Here is a 17,411-nt window from a genome sequence, read left to right on the forward strand (position 1 = left end):
TTAATTTTCTCTAGGTCTAAAATTCACCACTTTTGTTTTATTGTGCATAATTTAATTACTAATGATTATTATTCTTTTCACATTAAGGGTCAATATTTATCCCAAACTGCATTTTTATTGCCGATGCAATAAACATTTTTGGACAAAATTAATATTTTCATGCGGAATTATTAAGCTTTCCTTTGCAGGAGACTCGGCCATTACCCGGCACGTCCGGCACAAAGGGGCGACGGAGGCTCCCTCTCAAAAAAAATTGCAAATTAGTAGCCTTTAGCCAATATAGCATAACGCTATCTGGTGCCCGGCCCCGTCAGCTGCACCCCAAAATAAGTTGAAAAAAAAACATTTTCTTGTGGTTTATAAAACACTTTCAAGTGTTTTGGTTACATTTAGATATTTAAAAAGAAGACTGTGTGTTTTTGAGAGACAGTTTATATTATTGTTCCTGCAGGGTGTTGAGGTCCTCGTCAGCTGCACCACAAAATAATAAAGGTTTAAAATATATATATATATATTTTTTTTAATTCTCTAGTCTTTTTTAATTAAACTGCATGATAAAAATAACAGTCCCTCATCTCCCTATCTCGTAGTACGGTAATTTGGTGTGGTGGCAGTTACAAGTTCACGTACAGCAGCTTCACTCCTGTCCTGGTGTAAATCAATTATTCTATATAAGAACAGGAGCATCTCAGTACTAGTGCTGGTAGTCATAGTACTACTTCAACATCTACTTTTAAAGAAGGTCTAAACAATGTTTGACAATCTTTAAGAAGAAAAAAATCACCTTTAACTAAGGGAAGAGTTACTGCTGAAAAACATAATTTCCAGCATGCCATACACCAGGGCGGGCTCTAGGAGTGTTCGACCTGAGTGGTCGCACAGGGGCGCCACACATAGAGGGCTTACCCCTCCCCCAACATCCCAATTTCAGCGAGACATTACTGTCCCGCTGTTCCACCCGTGGGCCAAAGTGGCCCGCGTGTGGTTAAATCGGGAGGTTGGGGACCCCCCACTGCTGCAGCTGTGTGGCGGTGCCGACCCCAGATACCCTGAATGGATGCTGCGTGCATGCGCGCGACATCCATTCAGTGATGGGAGAGGGCTTGGGGAAGCCCAGCTAGTGAGGCTCCCCCCAGTCTGATGTTAGTTGGAGGCGGACACGTCTCTTAATAACGTCATGTAGGGGGCATGGCTGGAGGGGGCCGGCACAGGGTGCTCCGACCCCTGGAGCCAGCCCTGCCATACACCACATGCAATGGCAAGGAAAGGCTCAGACCATGATCTTTCTTTGCGAGTGGTGGTCCTGCTACTGCTGTTTCAAACACTAGAATGCCTATTGTGTAAGCTGGAGCTACATACAGTCAGGCATCATCTAAGACCTCACATGCAACACCTTCTCGCCCTGAGTCTAGATGTGTCACCTCTAAAACAGACAAATCACTGCACAAAAAGAACACTAAGGCTGAAGAACAAACTGTGTTCACAAACTTCACAAATCCCTGAGCAGAGTCTAGGGGTGTCCACGAGTGCTGTGTGTGAGTCTGAAATTTTTGACACTGTAATAGTAAAGATGTTTACTTCCACCATTCCTGCACCCTCTGCAAATGTGGGGATGAGCAGCAGTAAAAGTAATGATGATGACAAAAATATTGAGGATGCTACTGTGTAAGTGCAACAGGATGAGGGGGGTATTTGTGTATCTTATACTTTTGAAGAGGTTGATGTTGAATGTGTTGAACAAGTTGATACAATTCAGGAGGATGTTGTTTGTGTCAAAGTATGTCAGCCACCAGCAGCAGTATGGATACATTAAATACCAACGCATGCAATCTCCACTGCCAACACCTTCATCATCAACCTCCTTATTAGCAACTGGAGGTATTCCTGCATCCAATTTGCAAATTCAAACTGACGGCGTGATTCACCAGATTATCAAGAATCTGCGCATTTGCACAACGGGTCTGCGATCCTGCACGCAGTCCAGCAGAAGAATGTTATTGATTGAAAGGCTACTGCCATTTCTGGGTGGGGAGGGGGTGGCATTGGCCTCCGTTTCCATAGCAGTTTATCTCAAGAACTGTTCTCCTACAGTTGCCCTAATGGACATAACACCTATTGAAGTGTGGTGAAAGAGAAGACCAAGGGGTAAATTTACTAAGATTCGAGATGGTCCCGATTTTCAAGGAGATTAATCTTGCTGGAACTCGCCAAAATTCGGGTGATTTAATTCCTTGTTGTTTACCAAATTTACCAACAGGTGATTTGAGGCTAAACGAGTTTGCCGATGGTGAAGCAGAATGAGATGTCTCTCCTGAGTATCTCGTTCTGCAGGAGATTACTCACCCGAGATTGCAGTGTTTTCTCTCTGCAAATGTCTCCCGAGCTAGCAGCCAGCACATATCAGTGAGATACTGTATGTGTTAGTTGCTTGTGTGTTAAGACTTGTTAAAAAGGGTTAAATGTTTTAAAAAAAATTACATGAGGTCCCCCCCCAAAAAAAAACTAACCAGCCCCGGGCTTGCCAGCCTGTCCTGGTTCTTAAATTACAGGGAAAAAAATGTGTAGGATGCCACTGTAATTTACAAACCAGCAACAGGCTGCAGGGACAGAGGGCCTGATTCAGAGCCGGACGCTCCTGACGAGCGCCCGCTCTGAATCAGGGCATTTTTTTTTTTGGTGCATCCTCCAGGTTACCACCCACAGCTTATGCGAGCGTCCATGATGATGGTCGCGATGGTCAAGACCATCGCGACCATCGGGCTTGCGACGAGACCCTGCAGTAGGGTCTCGCTGCCGCAAGCCCTCGAGTGATTTTGGCTCTATCAGAGCCAAAATCACTCCCACTGACATCACTAGTGATGTCAGTGGGGCCGGACCCAGGCGGTAGGCATTCCCATGGGAACGCCTCCGTCTGGGCAGCCACGCCCTGGCACGCCCACTAAAGGGGGCGTGCTGTCACTCACCATCGACAGCACGCCCCCTTTGGTGCGAGACCCTGAGCGATGGCTTCCCCGTCGATCGCCGGGTCTCGTGCATGCGCACGACGGAGCAGCCTCCGTCGTGCGCGTGCGCATTTGGGTACCATCGACCCGCTTGCGAGCGTACTGCGCTCACAAGCGGGTCTGAATGAGACCCAGAGCTGGTTTTAAATATACGGAAAAATAAAATGGCATGAGGTTCCCAGCATGCGGGACATTACGGGCCCGCTGGCACTTGTAGTTCCACAACCAAAGCAATACGTAATAAACACAACATACACCGTGACAGTAAAATTTTATTACAACATACATGCACAATCACACTCACACTCACTATCACACTGACTATCACACATACTCACCTAGTATCTGAAGTAATCCATAGGGGTACCTATAAAAAAAAAATCCATACTCACCTCTCCTCTGCGTAGGTCACGTCCTCTTCTCCAAGTAGGCATCCAAAGGGTTAAAATAAAAAAACGAGTACCCGCATCCAAGCGGACCGAGCAAAGTTATGTGTTTTCACATAGCTTTACTCCGCGCGAATGACCGGGGCACACGTGGGTCCCGTCATTGAAGGAGCCGCCAGCCAATCAGCGGGCATCTCCATAGGAGCAGCTTGGATTCGGGTACTCGTTTTTTTATATTAACCATTTGGATGCCTACTTGGAGAAGAGGACGTGACCTGCGCATAGGAGGGGTGAGTATGGATTTTTTTTTATAGGTACCCCAATGGATTACTTTGGATAGGTGAGTATAACATCAGCCAGCATAGAGACACCCACTACTGCTATCTCACATCTGTAATACCTCACAGTCCTGTGTATACATCAGTAACAGCAGCCACACCTCAGCCAGCATAGAGACACCCACTACTGCTATCTCACATCTGTAATACCTCACAGTCCTGTGTATACATCTGTAACATCAGCCACAGCTCAGCCAGCATAGAGACACCACTACTGCTATCTCACATCTGTAATACCTCACAGTCCTGTGTATACATCTGTAACATCAGCGACAGCTCAGCCAGCATAGAGACACCCACTACTGCTATCTCACATCTGTAATACCTCACAGTCCTGTGTATACATCTGTAACATAAGCCACAGCTCAGCCAGCATAGAGACACCCACTACTGCTATCTCATATCTGTAATACCTCACAGTCCTGTGTATACATCTGTAACATCAGCCACAGCTCAGCCAGCAAATAGACACCAACTACTGCTATCTCACATCTGTAATACCTCACAGTCCTGTGTATACATCTGTAACATCAGCCACAGCTCAGCCAGCATAGAGACACCCACTACTGCTATCTCACATCTGTAATACCTCACAGTCCTGTGTATACATCTGTAACATAAGCCACAGCACAGCCAGCATAGAGACACCCACTACTGCTATCTCATATCTGTAATACCTCACAGTCCTGTGTATACATCTGTAACATCAGCCACAGCACAGCCAGCATAGACGCCCACTACTACTATCTCACATCTGTAATACCTCACAGTCCTGTGTATACATCTGTAACATCAGCCACAGCTCAGCCAGCATAGAGACACCCACTACTGCTATCTCACATCTGTAATACCTCACAGTCCTGTGTATACATCTGTAACATCAGCCACAGCTCAGCCAGCATAGAGACGCCCACTACTGCTATCTCACATCCGTAATACCTCACAGTCCTGTGTATATACATCTGTAACATCAGCCACAGCACAGCCAGCGTAGAGATGCCCATTACTGCTATCTCACATCCATAATACCTCAGTCCTGTGTATATACATCTGTAACATCAGCCACAGCTCAGCCAGCATAGAGATGCCCACTACTGCTATCTCGCATCTGTAATACCTCACAGTCCTGTGTATACATCTGTAACATCAGCCACAGCTCAGCCAGCATAGAGACGCCACTACTGCTATCTCACATCTGTAACATCAGCCACAGCTCAGCCAGAATAGAGACAACCACTACTGCTATCTCACATCTGTAATACCTCACAGTCCTGTGTATACATCTATAACATCAGCCACAGCTCAGCCAGCATAGAGACACCCACTACTGCTATCTCACATCTGTAATACCTCACAGTCCTGTGTATACATCTGTAACATTAGCCACAACTCAGCCAGCATAGAGATGCCCACTACTGCTATCTCACATCTGTAATACCTCACAGTCCTGTGTATACATCAGTAACATCAGCCACAGCACAGCCAGCATAGAGACACCCACTACTGCTATCTCACATCTGTAATACCTCACAGTCCTGTGTATACATCTGTAACATCAGTCACAGCTCAGCCAACATAGAGATGCCACTACTGCTATCTCACATCTGTAATACATCACAGTCATGTGTATACATCAGTAACATCAGCCACAGCTCAGCCAGCATAGAGACACCCACTACTGCTATCTCACATCTGTAATACCTCACAGTCCTGTGAATACATCTGTAACATCAGCCACAGCTCAGACAGCATAGAGACGCCACTACTGCTATCTCACATCTGTAGCATCAGCCACAGCTCAGCCAGAATAGAGACAACCACTACTGCTATCTCACATCTGTAATACCTCACAGTCCTGTGCATACATCTATAACATCAGCCACAGCTCAGCCAGCATAGAGACACCCACTACTGCTATCTCACATCTGTAATTCCTCACAGTCCTGTGTATACATCTGTAACATCAGCCACAGCACAGCCAGCATAGAGATGCCCACTACTGCTTTTTCACATCTGTAATACCTCAGTCCTGTGTATACATCTGTAACATCAGCCACAGCTCAGCCAGCATAGAAACACCCACTACTGCTATCTCACATCTGTAATACCTCACAGTCCTGTATATACATCTGTAACATTAGCCACAGCTCAGCCAGCATAGAGACACCACTACTGCTATCTCACATCTGTAATACCTCACAGTCCTGTGTATACATCAGTAACATCAGCCACATCACAGCCAGCTAGAGACACCCACTACTGCTATCTCACATCTGTAATACCTCACAGTCCTGTGTATACATCTGTAACATCAGCCACAGCACAGCCAGCATAGAGACACCACTACTGCTATCTCACATCTGTAATACCTCACAGTCCTGTGTATACATCTGTAACATCAGTCACAGCTCAGGCAGCAAAGAGACGCCACTACTGCTATCTCACATCTGTAATACCTCACAGTTCTCTGTGTATACATCTGTAACATCATCCACAGCTCAGCCAGCATAGAGACACCCACTACTGCTATCTCACATCTGTAATACCTCTCAGTCCTGTGTATACATCTATAACATCAGCCACAGCACAGCCAGCATAGAGACACCCACTACTGCTATCTCACATCTGTAATTCCTCACAGTCCTGTGTATACATCTGTAACATCAGCCACAGCACAGCCAGCATAGAGACGCCCACTACTGCTTTCTCACATCTGTAATACCTCACAGTCCTGTGTATACATCTGTAACATCAGCCACAGCTCAGCCAGCATAGAGACACCCACTACTGCTATCTCACATCTGTAATACCTCACAGTCCTGTGAATACATCTGTAACATCAGCCACAGCACAGCCAGCATAGACGCCCACTACTACTATCTCACATCTGTAATACCTCACAGTCCTGTGTATACATCTGTAACATCAGCCACAGCTCAGCCAGCATAGAGACACCCACTACTGCTATCTCACATCTGTAATACCTCACAGTCCTGTGTATACATCTGTAACATCAGCCACAGCTCAGCCAGCATAGAGACGCCCACTACTGCTATCTCACATCCGTAATACCTCACAGTCCTGTGTATATACATCTGTAACATCAGCCACAGCACAGCCAGCGTAGAGATGCCCATTACTGCTATCTCACATCCGTAATACCTCAGTCCTGTGTATATACATCTGTAACATCAGCCATAGTTCAGCCAGCATAGAGATGCCCACTACTGCTATCTCGCATCTGTAATACCTCACAGTCCTGTGTATACATCTGTAACATCAGCCACAGCTCAGACAGCATAGAGACGCCACTACTGCTATCTCACATCTGTAACATCAGCCACAGCTCAGCCAGAATAGAGACAACCACTACTGCTATCTCACATCTGTAATACCTCACAGTCCTGTGTATACATCTATAACATCAGCCACAGCTCAGCCAGCATAGAGACACCCACTACTGCTATCTCACATCTGTAATACCTCACAGTCCTGTGTATACATCTGTAACATTAGCCACAACTCAGCCAGCATAGAGATGCCCACTACTGCTATCTCACATCTGTAATACCTCACAGTCCTGTGTATACATCAGTAACATCAGCCACAGCACAGCCAGCATAGAGACGCCCACTACTGCTATCTCACATCTGTAATACCTCACAGTCCTGTGTATACATCTGTAACATCAGTCACAGCTCAGCCAACAAAGAGACGCCACTACTGCTATCTCACATCTGTAATACCTCACAGTCCTGTGTATACATCAGTAACATCAGTCACAGCTCAGCCAGCATAGAAACACCCACTACTGCTACCTCACATCTGTAATACCTCACAGTCCTGTGTATACATCAGTAACATCAGCCACAGCTCAGCCAGCATAGAGACACCCACTACTGCTACCTCACATCTGTAATACCTCACAGTCCTGTGTATACATCAGTAACATCAGCCACAGCTCAGCCAGCATAGAGACGCCCACTACTGCTATCTCACATCTGTAATACCTCACAGTCCTGTGTATACATCAGTAACATCAGCCACAGCACAGCCAGCATAGAGACGCACACTACTGATATCTCACATCTGTAATACCTCACAGTCCTGTGTATACATCAGTAACATCAGCCACAGCACAGCCAGCATAGAGACGCACACTACTGCTATCTCACATCTGTAATACCTCACAGTCCTGTGTATACATCTGTAACATCAGCCACAGCTCAGCCAGCATAGAGACACCCACTACTGCTATCTCATATCTGTAATACCTCACAATCCTGTGTATACATCTGTAACATCAGCCACAGCACAGCCAGCATAGAGACACCCGCTACTGCTATCTCACATCTGTAATACCTCACAGTCCTGTCTATACATCTGTAACATCAGCCACAGCTCAGCCAGCATAGAGACACCCACTACTGCTATCTCACATCTGTAATACCTCACAGTCCTGTGTATACATCTGTAACATCAGCCACAGCACAGCCAGCATAGAGACACCCACTACTGCTTTCTCACATCTGTAATACCTCACAGTCCTGTGTATACATCTGTAACATCAGCTACAGCTCAGCCAGCATAGAGACACCCACTACTGCTATATCACATCTGTAATACCTCACAGTGCTGTGTATACATCAGGAACATCGAGTAACATCAGTCCCTCACGCACAATTACCACAGGTCTGACCTTACTCAGAAATTGCTAACCTCGTAGCACAAGCTGCGTATGCCGTCGCAGTGGATAATTTATGCACGCCCCTGTAATGGCATTCAAACGGACTGGAACACACGCGTTTCTCCGACCACTCCGCCGTCACCACCCCAAAATGCTGCCATCCCGTTCCTCTGTCTGCAATGGCTTTTTATCTGCGTAGGTGAACGCAGAGCGATCGCAATGCTAACTCGCGCACGTGCACCCAGATGCATAAACATGCGCTGTACGCAACAATCGGCTGTTCGCATACGCTATCGCAATAGTGATCCATGCTGAATCAGGGCCACTGTCCACTTAACTATATATATGTGGATAGGCGGTACTGGTCACACTAAATATTACACTGTCTGGGTATATAGCCTCAGCAGCAGTAGGTAACACCCAACGCCAGCTCATTCACAGACAGGTTTCCCTCTGCATCTGTAGGCTTACCCCGCTAAGACTCTCCTCAGGATTTGTTATTTCCAATAATACAACTACACTGTAACATTGTAGCATTACAACTGGGTAAATTTTAACACGCACCATGTTTTGCATGAGTTGGGTATGAAATCCCGGATGCGGGATGCCGCTGGTCGACAGCCAGAATACCGACACCCATAGAGAAGACAGGTAAGTATTCTTTTAACCCCTACCCTATCCCTCCCTCCCAGGTGCCTAACCCTAACCTCCCCCTAGTGCCTAAACCTAACCTTCCCCTACCCGCACTCTAAACCTAACTCTCCCTCCCCAGTGCCTAAACCTAACCTCCCCCTCCCCGCAACCTAATCCTAACACTCCCTACCCGGTGACTAACCCTAACCCCGCTACCTAACCCTAACCTCCCCCTAACACCCCGATACTTATCTTCGGGTTGCCGGCGGTAGGCATACTGGTGCCAAGATCCCGACCTTTCGGGATTTTGAGGCCGGTATTCAGACCATCGGTGTAGCGGAAAAGCTAATTTCACATCAGAATGAGCATAACTGCAAATGATACTGTATTAGTAATAACATGTAATTTTCCCTTGTACATTTGTATGTTAAAATCCTTTGAACTAGGGTCTGTGTAAATCTAAGAGATGTTGTAGGAAGGTCTGTCTTCCTGAATCAGCCATAAACCTGTCTCACTGTACAGTATATGGCATAAAAGAAATATGTCTGTGGAAATTATATGACAGCTGGACAGACCCTTCCTAAAACAGTTTGTAATAGCCCTGTGTTCAGTTTGGGGACAGTGATCAAAAGAATGGCTGGACCAGGGAGACACTCGGTCTCTTGAGGTGTGAATCTCTTCACCTAGTCACTGGGCACGTTTATTGACCCAGGCTTGTTTCCCAAACTTCACATAGGGCTGAATGTGTAATTAAAGAACCCCTGCTCATGTGGCCAGGAAACCTGAGCTTCAGCCAGCTGAACAATCCACTCTGAGCTAAAAAGGGATAAAATCATCCCCAAGGAGGGGGAACATGGAAAAGGCAGGCATAAAATGTGAATCCAGGCTATCAAAGGATACAGATGATCCCTAATTAGTCAATGGGAAGGCCTCATCCCAGAACCATTTCATCCAAGGTGATCCGAATGGTTTGTTTTTCACTTTTATTATTTTATTTGATTTTCTGGAAACTGTAAGTAACTGTGTGATTCTTTAACATTATTATATTCTTTGTAACTTTTGTACATACGTTTTGAAGATATTCTTGAATTAAACATTAATTCTAGTTCTGGATCTGTGTTTTTATGACCCAAGGCCTCATATGGCTCATGCTACCATCTAAGTATTGATTATTGTGTATGCAGGTTAGAGCAGGAGCTCACCTTATGCTTTAGCATTACATTCTTCTTCTGCTGGTGGCAGTTACCAGGTTTAGTTACCACACGTGCTGCGGTAACCTGTAAAAGTCACGGGCGGCGATTCTCAGATTGGCGTATCTGGAGGGACAGCCTGCAGGACCGTGACAGTCAGTATCCCGCATGCCAGGATGCCGACTACATACCATTTTGCACACCCAATAAACTTGTTGGTTCAGGATTTCTTAAAAAAATGACAGGTGCGCGCAGGAAATGCTGACTGTGGACCAAAATATTTCTAGGTATTTTCAGAATTCAGTAACTGTATGCAGAAGATTGCAGCGGCTACAACAACAGTTCCATCTGCCATGGCAGTGACCTGGAATTTCCCTCTTCTTCAGCAACATCTTGCCAGGTGTTCAACAAATTTTATGTTGAGTCATTCTTCTTCTAAAGAAAACCCTCTAAATTTGGATTATATCTATCCTAAAAGAAGGGAAAGACACTTGGAATTGTTACACCATAGGCCCATCCTGCTGATAAACACAGATATCAAGATTTCCGTAAAGATTCTAGCAACGCACTCAGGGCCTGATTCAGAGCCGCTTGCTCTGAATCAGGGCCGGGCTTTTTTTTTTGGAGCGGCCTCCTGGCTGCTCGCATAGCTGTGAGTGGCCAGGATGATGGTCGCGATGGTCAAGACCATCGCGACCTTCGGGCTTGCGACAAGACCCTTGTGGTAGGGTCTCGCCCATCGCAAGCCCCAGAGAGCTTTCGGCTCTAACAGAGCTGGACGCTCTCCACTGACATCACTTGTGATGTCAGTTGGGCCGCCCCCAAACGGCAGGCATTCTCTTGGGAACGCCTCTGTTTGGGCAGCCACCCCCCCCGGCCCGCCCACCAAAGGGGGCGAGCTGTCACTCGACGACAGCTTGCCCCCTTTGGTGCGAGACCCGGAGCGATGGAGTGCCCGTCGCTAGCCGGGTCTCGCGCATGCACACGACGGAGCCGGCTCCGTCATGCACATGCGCTGTGGGCCACCATCGACCCGGTTGCGAGCGCTCAGCGCTTGCGACCGGGTCTGAATCAGGCCCACAATTTGGTCCAACCCATGATTACACCAGGGGGATCACTAGCCTCATCCATTAAATCGATTCCAAACATGCCGAAGCCCCTGGTGCTTTCCCTCAATGCAGAGAAGGATATAAACAAACTAGTTGGCTTTTTGTGATGCTGACAATTCGGCAATTTGGTTTCAGAGGAGACTTCCTTTGGTGGGATCCAGTCCCTCTATTCAATACCCTCAGCCAGGGTCTCGCTGAACATCCTCTAGTCAGTACCCTTTGCCATAACCAATGCCACAAGATGGGCGTGCCATTCGTCTTTATACTGGTTGTTATGGAGCCTGTGGCAGCTACAATATGTATTTGTGGATGATATACTTTTACCTCTGAATATTCCACATATGTCTGCACCAAACATATTTAGCATTCTCAACACCTCCGATGCTAAACTGGGCGACAAAATCAATTACTCCACAATAAGTACTTCAACTCCTGGAAATCCGATGTCGCTTGCTCTTATGGTGCATACACACGGTCAGATTTTTCTTCAGATCTGAACGATAACGATTTTAAAAATCGTTCAATCATTCATATCTGAAAGAAAAATCTGACATGTGGGCAACGATGAACAATGAACGATGCGCGTTCCCGTTTGTCAGATAACGATATCTAACATCTGATGTGTTTACAGTCAGATTTGGTCGATTTCATTCATTTTAATACAGTCTGAAATCGTTCAATCGTTTGCAAATCGTTCATCTGACATATCTGACCGTGTGTATGCACTTTAAAGGCACACATCCACTAGAAGATATGCAAACGACTGCACGATTATGACATTGTAATTGCGCAGTTGTTAGTCAGTCTGTGATGTGCCTACGAGCAGTCCCTCAGTGTAGGCTCATCAATCATCTGCAAACATGATAACCCAGATGATATCGTCAGGTTGTCCAGCCTGTTTGCACGATGATAGATGTCTAAACGACCAGCGGGAGCGCACATTGCTGGGCGTTTAAGACATTTTTGTACCCGATTTGCAAACGATTTATGAACGATTGAACGATAACGATATTGTTCAATCGCTCAATAAAATTGCTTAGTGGATTTGTGCCTTAACTCTTCCAAACTCCAACTGTCAAAGTTCCGTGGTCCGCGCACTACACAAGTGACCATCTCGCTCCTCCATACAAGCGTCTTTAATTTATGCAGAGCCACCCCCAACAGCAGGAGCAGGTCCCGGATATCGGACTATACTATCTGACACTCACCTAGGAGACATCCAGACTCACATGGCGTGTCCACACCCGGCTGCCGCATTCTCCTGACACATCTGGGATCATTGTAAAACATATTTGCAGATCACTTCCCTTACTTTCCCCGTCAGTCCCTTCACATACATTCAGGTACAACATCACATCGATTCCCTCCCCTCCCACCACATAACTAGCCCCCTGCCGCTGCCCAAAAGCCTGACCCTCCATAATACTTTCTTGAGGGGTATTGTAATTGGTCTATATAATCTCTTATTAGGCACCACATGAGTTATCATCAAGGGACGGACGGGGGCTGCAGATCAGCCCTGGCAGGCCCCATGCGCGTGTGCCCCCAAAAGGGGCCGTGGTTACATCTCACGGGGGAGTGCCGCGAGTCATAGGGGCCTGGCCTCGCACCGCGCCCCGGTCTTTCAGCATCCCGGCTGAGCAGAGCGCCAGGAGGCGGAGCTGCTCGGCCAGGGTCCAACACCGGACTGGCCATCTGGCCATTGGCCCGTCTGGTAGTTTGCCAGAAGTGCTAGATGTGCAGTCTGGCCCTGGTTGTCATGAACTGGGTAGTGACTTAAAGAGGGTTAAAAATCATATATATATATATATATATATATATTGTGATAGGATCACTGGTAAAGTGGTCTGTGACAGGGACATTTATCCCAGATTCCTGTCTTATGTGTTTTAAATCCCCAGGAGAAAGTCTGCAGTGTAGCAGGCTTGAGTTTCGGCTTTTTGAAAAGCCGGTTTGGGACCTGGGGGTTGTGGGTGAGAGGAGAGGGAGGGCTCCACCCATGGCGACTCCAGGTTTTGGTTCTCTTAGCCTGGTAACAGGCTTGTTAGGGTTTTCCACCTGAGAGTGGCCAATATAAGCCTAGTGTGTTGAGGGCTGATTGTCTCACCTGGGAGAGCAGACAGGGAGTTTGCTCAGAGACACTTGGAAAACCTATCTGTGAGTACTGTGCTGTGCTTTGTTGCTGGCAAGGGCATTAGGCCCTGCCAGGTTCTGGTAGTGAGGGAACTACCTGTGAAGTTAGTGCTAGGATTTATGTTTATGTTTTCTTTATGTTATTTCTGACATTGTACAATAAAGACTGGCGCCGACCAGCTTGTACTTGCTCCCCAGACTGGTGTGCTGCTTCCCTGCTGCTGTGTGTGTGTGTAAGGAAGGAGTCCCCTACCCAGGAGAGGGACCTCCTAATCTGACTGTGTCACAATATGGTGGAGAATGCAGGCACCCACACACACTGAAGTTGCAGCAAGAGGAAAACTTTCCATTTAAAAATTAAAGGGACAGACACCCAATTGGTGAGTGTGGAAATAACACTGTGTCCTTGGAGTCCCATAGAGGAGGCGTCAGCCAATGCTCAGAGAGGCAAGGTTCAGCTTCCAACCTACACCCCAGGACAAAATGGAGGACATTATTAAGACCTTGCTCCAAGCTACAGCAGCTCAGCAGGAGACAAACAAACTTCAGCAGGAATCCACCAGGGTGCAACTGTTGGCCTTGGAGACAGCCCAGAGGCAACAACAGGTCGCCGTCGAGGAAACCCGCCAGGCCTTAGCGGAAAACAGCTGGGCCTTAGCGGAAAACAGCCAGGCCATAAAAGAGGTGGTACAGCACCTGGTCGCCAGCCCAGAGATGTTACCACTGGTCCTCCCACCACCACTCACTCCATACGAGCCAGTCACTTCCTCCAAAAGATTACTTCAAGCGATGATGTGGAGGCCTATCTCGCCGCATTTGAAAGAACGGCCGAAAGGGAGAGTTGGCCCCAGGAGCAGTGGGCAAGTCTGGTGGCACCTTTTTTGTCTGGGGAGCCACAAAAGGCCTATTTCGACTTATGCCTGGCTGATGCCAAGGACTATAAAAAACTAAAACAGGAGATCCTAACTCGCTTGGGAGTCACCACCTTTGTTCGTGCCCAACGGGTCCACCGCTGGGAGTTCCATATGGACAAGCCTCCACGTTAACAGATGCATGACCTCGTCCATCTGTCCTCAAAATGGCTACAGCCTGAGACGCTGACGGGACCACAGATCGTGGAAAGGGTCGTGATGGACCGGTACCTGCGATCATGACCTGTGACTCTGCGCAAGTGGGTGAGCCATGCAGACCCTAAGTCCGCGGACCAGTTGGTCGAGCTGGTGGAGAGGTACGTGGCGGCTGAGGAGCTGATTAGTATGCCCCACCGAGCCCCGATGGCGCACCGGCGAACTCCCACAGACACTGGTAAGACTGTTCCAGGGGAGAAGGGTGCTGGGCGGTGGAATGTACCTAAGACTGAGGGTGTAGAACCTGGAGACAGGCCTGCCAGGCCAGGAAGGTTCTTGCCCCGTACACGACTAGACATTAATATGATTCAGTGTTTCCGGTGTGGTGACTTCGGCCATATTTCTGCTAATTGTTCACTTACAACTGAACCTATGCAATGTGATACTGCTCATGTCTACCGCAGGGGGTCTTTCTTTGCACAGATAGCCTGTACGGCTGACCGGCAGGCTGAGACTGATAAGCACATGTGTGTACTCACTGTAGATGGCAACCGAGTAGAGGCACTGTTAGACTCTGGTAGCTTGGTGACACTTATAAAAGCTGAGCTGGTGAACCCCTTGAGGCATACAGGGAAAACTGTTGGTGTGACCTGCATACATGGGGATACTCGATATTATGTTACGGCCGAGGTGAACATCGAGACACCATCTGGTTCTGCTATAGTTTCTGTGGGTTTGGTGCCTGGTCTGGTGTACGATACAATATTGGGGAGAGACTTTGCTCACTTCTGGAAGTTGTGGGAAAGCCGTTTTGTTCCAGAAGTGAACAACCCCGATCCATTTGAGAAGGTTGTCGATGTAGTGGAGGAGGGAGTTTCTTCTGAGTCAGAGTTATTCCCTTTCTCTACTATGATTGGCGAACTAGAGAATGCGGAGCGTGACGGTGGTCCGCCAACTGATGTGCCTCCCATTGAGGTGGGAAGTGTTGTTGGGCCAGGTGATCGTCTGCCTGATTTAGAGGTCAGAAGAGAGGTCTTTGCCGTGGAGCAGTTGAATGACCCTACTTTGGTAAAAGCCAGGGAGAATGTAAAAGTAGTTGATGGTAAACCCGTAGACCCTGATAGTCCTTTGTCCTATCCCCACATGGTAATGTGTCAGGATTTGTTATATCAGGTGACTAAGAAGGGGGAAGATGTTGTGGAACAACTAATAGTTCCCAAAGCCTACAGAAGAACAGTGTTGGATCTGGCCCATGGTCATATAACGGCAGGCCATCTAGGGGTAGAGAAAACCACTGAGCGAATAATGCAGAGGTTTTTCTGGCCCGGGCTCCATAAAGAGGTATCTGACTTTTGCACATCCTGCCCTGAGTGTCAGTATCATGCTCCCAGGCCACATTTTAAGGGTCCACTAGTTCAATTGCCTATTATAGAGGTGCCGATAGTGAGAGAGCACCTGAAACAGGCTCAACAGGCACAGCAGAGGGTATACAACCGCAAGGCTCGGTTACGCAGCTTTGCTCCTGGGAACAGAGTGTTAGTGTTGGTTCCCACGGTGAAAAATAAACTTTTGGCTAAATGGCAAGGGCCCTTTGAAATCTTAGAAAGAGTGGGACAGGTCAATTACAAAGTTTACCAGCCAGGGAAAAGAAAGCCGAAACAGGTATACCATATAAATCTGTTAAAGCCCTGGAAAGATAGAACGGTACCGTCGGCCGTCCGAGGCCCTCCAGTAAATCCAGGGCCCTTAGTTCCCGAAGTGACAGTGGCAAAAACCCTGTCGGCAATTCAACAACGAGAGGTCAAGGAGTTTCTGATCAGAAATAGGGTGCTGTTCTCTGACGTACCTGGGAAAACCTCGGTCGTTAAACATGACATCATCACTGACCCAGGGGTTAAAGTTAATCTAAAGCCCTATAGGTTACCAGAAGCACCAAGAGAATCGGTGTCGAAAGAAATTAAAAATATGCTAGAGTTAGGGGTTATTGAAGTATCACATAGTGAATGGTCAAGTCCCATTGTGTTGATTCCGAAGCCCGACGGGAGTGTGCGTTTCTGCAATGACTTCCGAAAGTTGAACAGGGTTTCAAAATTCAATGCCTACCCGATGCCACAGTGGAGAAGGAGGCGTTGGCCATAAAGTGGGCGTTAGGGGCCTGTTGTCTAAAGCAGACGCGTTGTCACGCGTTCATTGTTTGGGGGCTTCAGTTGTTCCGCCCCATAGGTCGAAACAAAGGGGGGGGGATATGTGATAGGATCACTGGTAAAGTGGTCTGTGACAGGGACATTTATCCCAGATTCCTGTCTTATGTGTTTTAAATCCCCAGGAGAAAGTCTGCAGTGTAGCAGGCTTGAGTTTCGGCTTTTTGAAAAGCCGGTTTGGGACCTGTGGGTTGTGGGTGAGAGGAGAGGGAGGGCTCCACCCACGGCCACTCCAGGTTTTGGTTCTCGCAGCCTGGTAACAGGCTTGATTGGGTTCCCACCTGAGAGTGGCCAATATAAGCCTAGTGTGTTGAGGGCTGATTGTCTCACCTGGGAGAGCAGACAGGGAGTTTGCTCAGAGACACTTGGAAAACCTATCTGTGAGTGTTGTGCTGTGCCTTTGTTGCTGGCGAGGGCATTAGGCTCTGCCAGGTTCTGGTAGTGAGGGAACTACCTGTGAAGTTAGTGCCCCGACAGGGCTAGGATTTATGTTTATGTTTTCTTTATGTTATTTCTGACATTGTACAATAAAGACTGGCGCCGACCAGCTTGTACTTGCATCCAGACTGGTGTGCTGCTTCCCTGCTGCTGTGTGTGTGTGTGTGTAAGGAAGGAGTCCTCTACCCAGGAGAGGGACCCCCTAACCTAACTGTGTCACAATATAT

Source organism: Taudactylus pleione, unplaced genomic scaffold (assembly GCF_031769625.1).
Source record: "Taudactylus pleione unplaced genomic scaffold, aTauple2 ptg001352l, whole genome shotgun sequence".
Lineage (NCBI taxonomy): Eukaryota > Metazoa > Chordata > Amphibia > Anura > Myobatrachidae > Taudactylus > Taudactylus pleione.